The 12,998-nt window shown below is 39.1% G+C and overlaps 1 pseudogene; it reads left to right on the top strand.

The window, feature by feature from the left end:
* The first annotated feature begins 1,442 nt into the window (after positions 1-1,442).
* The window catches only part of LOC124507549 (transforming acidic coiled-coil-containing protein 3-like), a 43,704-nt pseudogene continuing 32,148 nt past the window's right edge, over positions 1,443-12,998 (top strand).

The raw sequence follows: 12,998 nt of genomic DNA, 5'->3' as shown, positions 1-12,998 counted from the left end.
TATAGCTGTTCTTCTAACACGTGACTTTGCCACACCCCCTACCAAGAGGTGGAGTCTAATCACCACACCCCCTTCCTTGAATTTGTACTCCTTAAATGATTTGCTGTTGGCCAATAGAGTGCAGTGGAACTGTGACCTCTGAGGCTCTGTCAGGAAGGACCAGGATGCTTCTACCTGATCTCTTGGAATGCTTGCTCTCCTAGTTCTTCGTCTGTCACATTAAGAAAATGTGCCACCCAAGAACATAGCCAAAGCTAGGAAGGTGGCTTTTCAGACAGCTCTGGAGGAGCACAGAAACACAGGATTTTAAGCAGCAAACCTAAGGTTTATTTTTGCTCTGAAGGACATCACTGTTAGAAAACTCATCAAACCTGGAACCAGAAGGAGAACTAACAGTTCAGCAAAGAAGTGCACACCAAAAGAGCCGATGGAATTCTCCAGAAACCAGCAGTTGTCAATGCTGAGGAGGGATCCAGGGGATGTAAGACTGGCCTCTGAAGACAAGCGTTCCAGTGGCCCCCCTGGGCTCCCTGGCTGGCCTGGATCCCTCAATAAGCTCTTCCCGACTCTAGGGAGTCTTCAAAACAAAGTGGCATCTCCAGGAGAATGCCTAGCAGCCCTTAGCATGGCTGCAGGAAAATGTTCGCTCATATTCCTGAGAGAAAAGCATTACATCCACCTCCTTAATCCTGTTAGACCTTCCTGGGATGGCGCCCCAAGAAAGAATGGAGGAAGGACCCTGACAGAGATGTTCCTGGAAGCTCACACCAGGTCCCTGTTCGTAGGCCCCGGCCACTTAGTGCCCTCCCTGAGCTAGTGCAGACATGCAGCGAGGACGCCTCTGATCCTGAAACACCGCCCCCGCCGGCCCTTTGAAGGCTGGAAGGGCCTCGTCCTCAGAAGAAAGAAGCCAATAGCCAAATGGATACCTCTTCAAGGAGTGGGTCCATAAGGCTAGGATTCGACTTCTCTGGCCCTGCCGCCAGCAAAGAGTCACCCCCACCAAGAAAACTGGAAAAAAGACCCTCCCTCAAGGAGACGCGAGGCTGGAGACAGGAAAGGAACCCCGAGGAGGCGGGCGAGGGTCCCATTTCCGCTCCCTGGAGGTCTTACAAGCTTGATTGGGACAAGTTCAATGGCCCGCACTTTAACGGGTCGGAAGGTGGCGGTGAACCCAGGTCCCAAAGACGCCCCCAGAGTCAGCCTCGGGGCCTGTGTCAGAGCAAATGAGTGTTGTGCCTGCGGCGGAGGAAGACTTACCTCCCAGCAGCAGGTGGTTTCAGCCTCAGCGGGTGACCCTTCCTGATGCAGACAGCTGCGGGAGCTAGCGCAGCGGCGGGCATCCTGGGTCCCGCGAGTCTTCCCCGCGGGGGCTCCCCCAAGCGGTCCGGCGGAGAGCCGCAAGCTCGCCGGTGCCCCGCCTTCTCAGAGGGGATCAGCGCATGCGCGAATGCGGTGAGGTTCTAGGCACCCGGGCTGAGGCGGATAATCTGGAGCGCTCTTTGGGACTTACTTGTTGAAGCAGTTGGCCTTGAAGAAACAGTTTTTATACTTCAAGTTCGACCCACCCCTGAAGCACAACCTTCAGAGACAGGGTCGGTGGTGCCTGAGACGAGCAGAGCGCACTACCCACGCAGTCGCACCTTCCTCAGTAAGTCCGGCCTGAGGCAAAGCTGGTGGAATTTGATTTCTTCACGAGACACGTTCCTGTGTGCCCTCCACCCTGTGTGTCCTCAGGCTTGGGGTTGCTGCTGCCCATGGCGCCCATCATGGATGTGCGAAAGTACGCCCAGAAGGGCTTGGACACGGTGGGGGAAGCAACACAGAAGGATTGCTTGTTCCTGAAAACCAGGTGTGAAGAGCTCCGTGAGAAGAACCTGGAGAGGGGGGAAGAACACAGACCTGTCTGAGGGGATTGTGTACCAGGCCATGGAAGAGGGTCAAAACAGAAGGAACTGCCAAAGCCGAAATCCAGGGTTTTTTTTTGTTGTTGTTGTTGTTGTTTGGTTTTTGTTACCATTCAACTCTTTTACTTGGTGCTTTTCATGAAAGATAGATTTAAATCATTTAATTTTGGTAAAGTAAATAAGTGTGTGTGTTTCAGTATGGTGTCTGTACAATTCTGAATGGAAGGACAGGAGGGCTGTTACAGGAGCTGCCACTATGGTCTTGTAAGGATCTCAGGGAAGGCAAAAACCTTCCCCTTGGCTCCAGGAAATAAGTTTAAGTCTCTGAGTAATGCAGAGGTCATTCCTGTCCCCAGAGTCAAACCTGTACTGCCTCTTTACTGAGGAAAATATTCCTTTAACTTGAGTATTCCGAAGCATGTCCAAAACCCCAGGAAACTTAAGGTAAACTTATTTGTAAGCAGTATGTTAGTTACTTTATTTTTTACCAATCAGTAAAAAAATTTTGTTTTAGTTCATTTGTAATTCTTTTTTTTTTTCCATTCGCAGCTGCCTTTACTTTTTTTTATCGAAGTATAACTGACATGACATATTAGTTTCAGATGTGCAACATGACTCAATATTTGCATATATTACAAAATGATCACCACAATAAGTCCAGTTAACATCCATCACCATATTCAGTTAAAATTTTTTTTCTTGGGATGAGAACTTTCAAGATCCACTTTCCTAGATACTTTGAAATATGCAATGCAGTTCTATAAACTATAGTCACCGTATTATACATTACATCTTTGACTTATTTTGTAAGTAGAAATTTGTACCTTTGGACCACCTTCACCCATTTCAGCCACCCACATGCCCCTGCCTCAGGCAATCACAATCTTTTCTTTATGTCCAAGACCTTGGGTTTTTTTATTTTTAGATTCCATATAAAGTGAGATCATATGGTATTTATCTTTTTCTGTCTGAGTTATTTCATTTAGTACCTTCAAGTCCATTCATGTTGCAGATGGCAATATTTCTTTTCTATGGCTGAATAATATTCCATTACATATATATATACATACACACATATATATATATATACACACACATACACACACACAGTTTTTCTTTATTTTATATTTATTTATATATATATTTATTTATATATATTTATTTATTTATTTATATATACACACACACATTTTCTTTATTCATCCATGATGGACATTTTAAGTTGTTTTCATGCCATGGCTATTATAAATAATGCTAGAGTGAACATAGGAGTACATATATCTTTCAGTGGAATTGCTGGATCATATTTTTAACTTTTTGAGGAAATCCCATACTGTGTTTAATAGTTACTGCTCCAATTAACATTCCCAGCTACAGTTTAAAAGGGCTCCCTTTTCTCCACATCCTGATCAAAATTTGTTATTTCTTATCTTTTTGATAATATACATTCTAACAGGTGTGAAGTGATATCTCTATTATACTTTTGATATGCAAATTCCCTGGTGATGAGTGATGTTGAGCATCTTTTCATGTACCAGTAGGCCATTTGTTTATCCTCTTTAGAAAAATGTCTATTCACCTGCAAATAAAAAGAACAAACTGATGGTTACATGAGGAGAGGGGGCCAAAGAATGGACAAAATGGACTGAGGGGTGTAGGAAGTCTGACCGAGATTGGACCCTTAACGGACTCAGCCACAGGTGCCCCGTTTTGAGTTAATTTTTGTGTACGGTATAAAATAGTGGTCTAGTTTCATTCTTTTGCATGTGACTGTTCAGCTTTCTCAACACCATTTATTAAAAAGATTGTTCTTTCCCCATTGTATATTCTTGCTTCCTTTGTCACAAACTAGTTGACCATACATTTATAGGTTTGTTCCTGGGCTGTCTATTCTGTTCTACTTATCTATGTTTCTATTTTAAGCTGATAACATAATGTTTTGATTACTATAGCTTTGTAATATAATTTGAAATCAGGGAGTGTGATATCTCTAGTTGTGTTCTTCTTTCTCAAAATTTGTTTGGCTGTTTGGGATCTTTTGTGGTTCCATATACATTTTAGGATTATTTGTTCAATTTCTGTGAAAAAATGCCATTGGAATTTTGATAGTAATTGCATTGAATATGTAGATTGCTTTGGGTCGTATGGGCATTTTAACAATATTTATTCTTCCAAACCATGAGCACAGAATGTCTTTCCATTTATTTGTGTCTTCAGTTTCTTTCATCAGTGTCATAGTTTTCAGTTTACTGGTCTTTCACCACCTTGGTTAAGTTTATTTGTAAGTATTTTATTTGTTTTGATATAATTGTAAATGGAATTGTTTTCTTAATTTCTTTTTCTGATAGTTCATTTTTAGTCAATGGAAATACTACAAATTTTTGTATGTTGATTTTGAATCCTGCAACTTTAATGAATGCATTTATTAGTTCTAACAATTTTTTTTAGTGATGTATTCATGGTTTTCTGTATATAATATGTCACCTGAAAATAGTGACAGTATTTCTTATTCCTTTACATCTTGTATGCCTTTCATTTCTTTTTCTGACATAATTGCTCTGACTAGTAATATAAGTTTTTATATTCAAATAGTATTATGCTCAAGAGTGGGCATCTATTGTCTTATTCCTTATCTTAGAGAAAAGGCTTTTAGCTTTTCATAGTTGAATATAATGTTAGCTGCAGGCTTGTTGTATATTGCCCTTATTATACTGTGGTGTTTTTTCTGTCCTCACTTTGTTGAGAATTTTTATGATAAATTGATGTTGAATTTTGTCAAATGCTTTTTCTGAATCCGTTGAGATGATCATATAATTCTTATCCTTCATTTTGTTAATGTGTCATAGCACATTAATTGATTTGCAAATGTTAATTTCCCTCACATACTTGGAATAAATCCCACTTGATCATGCTGTATGATTCTTTTAATGTATTGTAGAATCTCATTTGCTAGTATGTAGTTGAGAATTTTTACAGCTATGTTCATCAGGGATATTGGCATGTAATTTTCTTTCCTTGTGGTGTCTTTGGTTTTGGTGTGAGGGTAATGCTGGCCTCATAAAACAAGTTTGGAAATTTTCCATTCTCTTCTGTTTTTTGCAAAAGTTTGAGAAGGATTGGTATTAATTCCCCATTGAATGTTTGGTAGAATTTATTAGTGAAACCATCTGATTGTGAACTTTTGTTTATTGGGATGTTTTTAATTACTGATTCAATCTCCTTCCTAGTAATCACTCTGTTCATATTTTCTATTTTTTCATGATTCAATCTTGAAAGGTTGTATGTTTCTAGGAATTTATCAATTTCTTCTAGGTTGTCCAATTTATTGCAAGATAATTATTCATAGTATTATCTTATGATTTTTTGTATTTCTTTTTGTTTGTTTTTGCAGTTCTATTGAGATTTAATTGACATACATCACTGTATAGTTTTTTATTCGATTTGTTTTTTTCATCATAGTAAGTGTATTCTTTAATTCCCAATACATACTCCCAATAACCTGATTCTTTGTATTTCTAATACCAATTCTAACATTTCTTCTTTCATTTTTGATTTCATTTATTTGGTTCCTCTCTCTTTTTTTCTTGGGTAGTCTAACTAAAAGTTTATTTACATATTTTGTTTCTCTTTTCAAGAGGTAGGTCTTAGTTTCACTCATCTTTTCTGTTGTCTCTTTAGTCTCTATTTAACTTATTTCCATTCTGATATTTGTTATTTCGTTCTACTAACTTTGGCTTTGTTGCTTCATTTTTTATAGTTCCTTGAAGTGTGAAGTTATGTTGTTTATTTGAAATGTTTCTTGTTTATTTGTCATGATGAACTTTCCTCTAAGAACTACTTTTGCTGAATCCCATAAAGTTTGGCATTTGTATTTTAATTTTCATCTGTCTCAAAGTACCTTTATTTCTCTTTTTTTTTTTTAATTTTTTTTTTGTTTGTTTTCAACGTTTATTTATTTTTGGGACAGAGAGAGACAGAGCATGAACGGGGGAGGGGCAGAGAGAGAGGGAGACACAGAATCGGAAACAGGCTCCAGGCTCCGAGCCATCAGCCCAGAGCCCGACGCGGGGCTCGAACTCGCGGACCGCGAGATCGTGACCCGGCTGAAGTCGGACACTTAACCGACTGCGCCATCCAGGCGCCCCCTTTATTTCTCTTTTGATTTCATTTTTGACTTTTTGGTTTTTTAGTAGCATATTGGTTAATCTCAACATATTTGTTAATTTTCCAATTCTTTCTATGTAATTGATTTCTAGTTTCAAACCATTGTGGTTGGAAAAGATGCTTGATAGGATTTTAAACTTCATAAAATTTTTAAGACTTATTTACTTGCCTAAAATATGATCTGTCCTGGAGAATGTTCCAAGTACACTTGATGATTGTTTCCTTTGCAGTGCAGAAGCTTTTTATCTTAATTAGATCTCAATAGTTAATTTTTGCTTTTAATTCCCTTGCCTTTGGAGATGTGTCGAGCAAGAAATTTCTGTGGCTGAGGTCAAAGATGTTGTTGCTGGCTTTCTCCTCTAGGGTTTTGATGGTTTCCTGTCTCACATTCTGGTCTTTGATCCATTTTGAGTTTATTTTTGTATGTGGTATAAGAAAGTGGTCTAGTTTCATTTTTCTGCATGTTGCTGTCCAGTTCTCCCAGCACCATTTGTTAAACAGACTGTCTTTTTTCCATTGGATACTCCTTCCTGCTTTGTCAAAGTTAGTTGGCCATACATTTGTGGGTCCAGTTCTGGGTTCTCTCTTCTATTCCATTGGTCTGTGTGTCTGTTTTTGTGCCAATACCATACTGTCTTGATGATTACAGCTTTGTAGTAGAGGCTAAAGTCTGGGATTGTGATGCCTTCCGCTTTGGTTTTCTTCTTCAATATTACTTTGGCTATTTAGGGTCTTTTGTGGTTCCATATAAATTTTAGGATTGTTTGTTCTAGCTTTGAGAAGAATGCCAGTGCAATTTTGATTAGGATTGCATTGAATGTGTAGATTTCTTTGGGTAGTATTGATATTTTAACAATATGTATTCTACCAATCCATGAGCATGGAATGTTTTTTTCTATTTCTTTGTGTCTTCTTCAATTTCCTTCATAAGATTTCTATAGTTTTCAGCATACAGATCTTTTACATCTTTGGTTAGGTTTATTCCTAGGTATTTTATGGTTCTTGGTGCAATTGTAAATGGAATCAGTTTCATTTCTCTTTCTGTTGCTTCATTATTGGTGTATAAAAATGCAGCCGAATTCTGTACATTGATTTTGTACCCTGTGACTTTGCTGAATTCATGTATCAGTTCTAGCAGACTTCTGGTGGAGTCTGTCGGGTTTTCCATGTAAAGTATCATTTCAGCTGTGAAAAGTGAAAGTTTGACTTCTTTGCCAATTTGGATGCCTTTTATTTCGTTTTGTCATCTGATTGCTGATGCTAGGATTTCCAACACCATGTTAAACAATGGTGGTGAGAGTGGATGTCCCTGTTGTGTTCCTGATCTCAGGGGGAAAGCTCTCAGTTTTTCCTCATTCAGGATATTAGCTGTGGGCTTTTCATAAATGGTTTTTATGATGTTTAAGTATGTTCCTTCTATCCCGACTTCCTTGAGGGTTTTTATTAAGAAACGATGCTATATTTTGTCAAATGCTTTTTCTGCATCTATTGACAGGATCTTATGGTTATTATCCTTTCTTTTTTTAAACATTTTTTAATGTTTATTTATTTTTGATAGAGAGACAGAATGCAAGTGGGGGAGGGGCAGAGAGAGAGGGAGACACAGAATCTGAAGCAGGTCTGGGCTCTGAGCTGTCAGCACAGAGCCTGACACAGGGCTTGAACTCCTGACCCACGAGATCATGACCTGAGCTGAAGTTGGATGCCTAACCAACTGAGCCACCCAGGTGCCCCTATACTTTCTTTTTTTAATGTGATGTATCATGTTGATTGATTTGTGAATATTGAACCAGGAATGAATCCCACTTGATCATGATGAATAATTCTTTTTATAGGTTGTTGAACTCAATTTGCTAGTATCTTGTTAAGAATTTTTGTATCCATGTTCATCAGGGATACTGGCCTATAGTTCTCCTTTTTTGTTGGCTCTCTGTCTGGTTTGGGAATCAAAGAAATTCTGGCCTCATAGAATGAGTCTGGAAGTTTTCCTTCCATTTCTATTTTTTGGAACAGCTTGAGAAGGATAGGTATTAACTCTGCTTTAAATATCTGGTAGAATTCCCCAGGGAAGCCATGTGGTCCAGGACTCTTATTTGTTGGGAGATTTTTGATAACTGATTCAATTTCTTCACTAGTTAGGTTCTTTTCAAATTTTCTATTTCTTCCTGTTGAATTTTGGTAGTGTGTGGGTGTTAGGAATTTGTCCATTTCTTCCAGGTTGTCCAGTTTGTTGGCATAGAATTTTTCATAGTATTCCCTGATAATTTCTTGTATTTATGAGGGATTGGTTGTAGTAAACCCATTTTCATTCGTGATTTTATCTATTTGAGTCCTCTCTCTTTTCTTTTTGAGAAGCCTGGCTAAAGGTTCATCAATTTTGTTTTTGTTTTTGTTTTTGTTTTTGTTTTTTTTTCAAAAAAAACAACTCTTAGTTTCATTAATCTGTTCTACAGTTTTTTTTAGATTCTATATTATTTATTTCTGCTCTGATCTTTATTATTTCTCTTCTTCTGCTGGGTTTGGTGGTTCTTTGCTGTTCTGCTTCCAGTTCCTTTAGGTGTGCTGTTAGATTTTGTATTGGAGATTTTTCTTGTTTTTTGAGATAGGCCTGGATTGCAATGTATTTTCCTCTTAGGACTGCCTTTGCTGCACCCCAAAGGGTTTGGATTGTTGTGTTTTCATTTTCATTTGTTTCAATGTATTTTTTAATTCCTTCTTTAATTGCCCGGTTTACCCATTCGTTCTTTAGTAGGATGTTCTTTAACCTCCATGCATTTGGAGGTTTTCCAAACTTTTTCCTGTGGTTGATTTCAAGTTTCATAGCATTATGATGTGAAAGGGTGTATGGTATCGTCTCAATTTTTTTATATTTACTGAGGGCTGTTTTGTGACCCAGTATGTGATCTATCTTGGAGAATGTTCCGTGTCCACTTGAGAAGAAAGTATATTCTTCTGCTTTAGGATGAAAACTTATAAATATATCTGTCAAGTTCATCTGGTTCAGTGTATCATTCAGGGCCATTGTTTCTTTATTGATTTTCTGTCTGGATGATCTATCCATTGTTGTAAGTGGAGTATTAAAGTCCCTGCAATTACCACATTCTTATCAATAAGATTACTTATGTTTGTGATTAATTTTCTTATATATTTGGGTGCTCCAAATTTGGTGTGTAGACATTTATAATTATTAGCTCTTCCTGATGGATAGACCCTGTAATTATTATATAATTCCCTTCTTCATCTCTTGTTATAGCCTTTAATTTAAAGTCTAGTTTGTCTGATACAAGTATGGCTACTCCAGCTTTCTTTTGACTTCCAGTAGCATGATAGATAGTTCTCCATCCCCTCACTTTCAATATGAAGTGTCCTCAGGTCTAAAATGGGTCTCTTATAGACAGCAAATAGATGAGTCTTGTTTTTTATCCATTCTGATACCCTATGTCTTTTGATTGGAGCGTTTAGTCCATTTACATTTAGTGTTATTATTGAAAGATATGGGTTTACAGTCATTGTGATGTCTGTAGTTTTCATGCATGTAATGATGTATCTGGTACTTTGTGGTCTTTGCAATATTTCACTCACAAAGTCCCCCTTAGGGTCTCTTGTAGGGCTGGTTTAGTGGTGATGAGTTCCTTCAGTTTTTGTTTGTTTGAGAAAACCTTTATCTTTCCTTCTATTCTGATTGACAGGCTTGCTGGATACAGGATTCTTGGCTGCATATTTTTCCTGTTCATCACATCGAAGATTTCCTGCCATTCCTTTCTGGCCTGCCAAGTTTCAGTAGATAGATCTACTACCCTTATGTGTTTACCTTTGTATGTTAAGGCCCGTTTATCCCTAGCTGCCTTCAGAATTCTCTCTCTCCCCTTGTATTTTGCCAGTTTCACTATGATATGTCATGAAGAAAATCGATTCAAGTTATGTCTGAAGGGAGTTCTCTGTGCCTCTTGGATTTCAATGTCTGTTTCCTTCCCCAGATCGGAGAAGTTCTTGGCTATGATTTGCTCAAGTACACCTTCAGCCACTTTCTCTCTCTCTCTTCTTCATCTGGAATTCCTATGATACAGATATTGTTCTATTTGATTGAATCACTTAGTTCTCTAATTCTCCCCTTGTGATCCAGGATTTTTTTCTCTTTTTCTCAGCTTCATCTTTTTCCATAATTTTATCTTCTAATTCACCTGTTCTCCCCTCTGCCTCTTCAATCCACACTGTGGCTGCCTTCATTGTATTTTGCACCTCACTTAGAGCATTTTTTAATTTATAATGACTATGTTTTAGTTCCTTGATCTCTGCTGTCTTCTATGCTTTTTTTCAAGCCCAGAGATTAGTCTTATGAATATTATTCTAAATTCTTGTTCATTTATATTGCTTATATAGGTTTTGATCAATTCTTTACCTTTCATTTCTTCCTGGAATTTCTTTTGAGGAGAATTCTTCTGTTTCATCATATTGGCTAGTTTTCTGTCCCTTGTGTGTTTTAAAAGCTTGTTACATGCTTGACAACTGCGAGCACTGCTATATTAAAAGGGGGTCATACCTTGTCCAGGGCCTGGCCCTTCAGGAAGTGTTTTTTGGAGAGTGCTACTTGTTCTCTGTTGTTGGGACTTTGGTTATTTTATTTCCCTACTCATAGTGATGTTTTAGACCCTCCACCAGGTGTGTTTTGATTTGTTCCTTGGAGTAGCCCTGGAAAGGAAAGCAAACAGACAAACAGAAAACAAAAACATGCAAACAAACAAATAAAAAAAGAAAAGAAAAAAACAAACCAAAAGCAAAAAGCCAGAAACACCAGCTACAAGTAAAGAACAGGATGGAGGTGGTGCTGATGGAGAGCACATACAATGAGAAAAATGACAGGGGCAGGGAAAAAGAAAAAATAAACATGGACCAGGCAGGGAGACTAAACAGCTTAATCTGGAGAGAGAGAAAGGAAAATAAAGAAGGAGGCGGGGGGGAAAGAAAAGAAGATAAAGTTGCCCAGACAGAGAAATTATATAGTTTAATTATTCCAGAGAGAGAGAAAGGTAAGAAGGAGGTATAGAACATGTATCAAGAAAATGTATTAAATATTTCTGCTTAAACAAACCAACAACCAGAGTAACCAGACTAGAGGAGGGAAGAGATAAGAAGAAAAGGAAAGAAGAATATATCTATATAGCAAGGACTGTCTGAGAATTGATCCAGGCAATGCAGCGCTGCTGATCTGGTGGTGGGGAGAACAATGGCGACCCCTCCACCTGCCCAGTCTCTCCTCCACAGACTCGGTGTCCCAAACCACTGTGTTCGAGCTGTCCTCACTGTGCCATGGGTGCAGAGGAGGCAGTCTCTCTTGCTCTGCCGATTTCAGTGCCCTGGTGCTTAGATGGGATTCAAACTCCCACTCCATGCGCCCCGGTACTGGGAAAGCACAGCTCCATGCTACCCAGTATGTGGACCCCAGATAGCTTTGTCCTGTGCCACATCACTCCAGGAAGAGGATCACTTTCTCCTACTATGGACTGTGCCCCTGGCCTAGCCACTGAGAGGCTGGCAATTGCAGGCAGACTTTGTCCTGTCCCACAGCACTCCAAGGAGGCTATCTCTTTCTCTTACTGCAGAATGGGCTGCTGACCTAGCCACGCAGCCTGGGGCCTGCAACCCCTCTCCCCAGGTGTGGGAACAGGGCAGCCAACCCTGGTCCAGAGAAAGTCCCACAGTTAGAAATTGGATTTTCTGTCCTAGTCCGAGGTTTTTCTCTTGTCCCGACAGTCCTATGCTTTCCCAGCACTCTTTCTCTTCCCTTTGTCTCCCAGCCACAATTTCTCTTCCTTTTGTCTCTCCACAGAAGGGGATCCCTCCCCTCCATTGTTTTATTTCTCCCAGTTCTCAATCACACACCTGTGTCCCCGTGTATCCCTGGTAGTGACTCAGTCTCTTTTTTTCCCAGACTCTTGGAGTTCAGTCTTTTGACTTCAACCCTTCTTTGAGAAACACATGAAGTTCAGATCCCCCTACTTCTCTGCCATGTTGCCCCCCCCCAAGTACACTTGAGAAGAATGCATATTTTCTTTTTAATGGAATGTTCTGTATAGGCATACCTCAAAGATATCGTGGGTTCAGTTCCCAATAAAGCAAATATCACAATAAAGCAAATCAAATGAATAATTTGTTTCCCAGTGCATATAAAAGTTATGTTTATACTGTAGACTATTAAGTGAGCAATAGCATTATGTATGAAAACAATAATATACATTCCTTAATTAAAAAATACTTTATTGGTAAAAAATGCTAACTATCATCTAAGCTTTCAGTGAGTAATAATCTTTTTCCTGGTGGAGGATCTTGCCTGGATATTTATGGCTGCTTACTGATCAGGGAACTAGTTGCTGAAGGTTGGTTGGCTTAAAATAAGACAACACTGAAGTTTTCCACACTGCATTAACTCTTAATAGGAGTCAGCCTTTTTTTTTAATTTTTTTTAATGTTTACTTTTGAGAGAGAAAGAGACATAGTGTGAGCAAGGGAGGGGCAGAGAGAGAGGGAGACACAGAATCCAAAGCAGGCTCTAGGCTCTGGGCTGTCCACACAGAGCCCAAAGCAGGGCTGGAACCCACAAACTGTGAGACCATGACCTGAGCTGAAGCTGGACACTTAACTGACTGAGCCACCCAGGTGCCCCAAGAGTCAGCCTATCCTTTGAACCTTTGAAACCGGGTATTGACTTTCTCCTCCCCAGCTATAAAAGTCCTAGAGTCACCTTCTTCCTAATAGATGACTGTTTTATCTACATTGAAAATCTATTGTTTGGGGTAGCTACATACAGATAATTATCTTAGCTAGATATTTTGGTAAGTTGGTACAGCTTCTACATCAACACTTGCTGCTTAACCTTGCACTTTTATATTATGGAGATGACTTCTATCCTTAAACCTCACATTTTTTCTT

The sequence above is a fragment of the Lynx rufus genome, unplaced genomic scaffold, assembly GCF_022079265.1.
Source record: "Lynx rufus isolate CCGP_SWC_20201006 ecotype Redwood Valley unplaced genomic scaffold, mLynRuf1.p SCAF_12, whole genome shotgun sequence".
NCBI lineage: Eukaryota > Metazoa > Chordata > Mammalia > Carnivora > Felidae > Lynx > Lynx rufus.
The sequence above is the reverse complement of the archived record's forward strand: the minus strand, read 5'-3'. Positions and strand labels throughout refer to the sequence as shown.